Source organism: Echinops telfairi, unplaced genomic scaffold, assembly GCF_000313985.2.
Source record: "Echinops telfairi isolate 266 unplaced genomic scaffold, ASM31398v2 ScPeMD7_1;HRSCAF=3_0, whole genome shotgun sequence".
NCBI lineage: Eukaryota > Metazoa > Chordata > Mammalia > Afrosoricida > Tenrecidae > Echinops > Echinops telfairi.
In genome coordinates this window covers 34,727,307-34,727,949 of record NW_022103896.1, presented here as the reverse complement: position 1 = coordinate 34,727,949, position 643 = coordinate 34,727,307, and positions in this window count along the sequence as shown.

Here is a 643-nt window from a genome sequence, read left to right as displayed (position 1 = left end):
GTCATCTAGTTGATTCTGTTTCCTATAGGACAGGGTAGAACGAAGTGCCCTGAGGGTTTTTCAGACTGTAAATCTGTACAAGAGTAGGGTTCATCGCTTATGATGAGCTACTGGTGGGTTTGAACTGCCAACCTTGCGATTAGCAACCCACTGCAGAACCCACTATATCAGTCTAGGTGGTTACCAACTTTGTGAGTAAAGCACCTAACCATCGGTAGCACTGAGGCACAATTGGGCAGTATTCAATAAGGCCTGCAGTTCTAAAGCACCAACTGTTTCTAGGGAGAAAGATGGGGCTTTCTACTCCAGTAAAGAGTTAAGTCTTGGGATCTCCCGGGGCAGTTCTCCTGAGCCCTGCAGGGTGGCTACGAGTTGGCGTTGACTGGGTGGCAGTCAGCGAGAGGAAAAGCCTGCAGCAGTGTGCTTTGGCTGTTGAAGAATAACTACACGAGCCGAGTGGCTTGAAACAATATGTGTTCTGAGGTTACTGGCATGCAGAAGTCTGAAATCAGTTTCCTGATAGAACTTAAGGTATTGGGAGGACAATTTTTCCAGATAATGAAGGGGGCAATCTGTTTCCTTGTCTCTTCTGGTGGCTGTCAGCATGCCTTGGCTTGTGGCCACATCACTCCCATCTCATGGC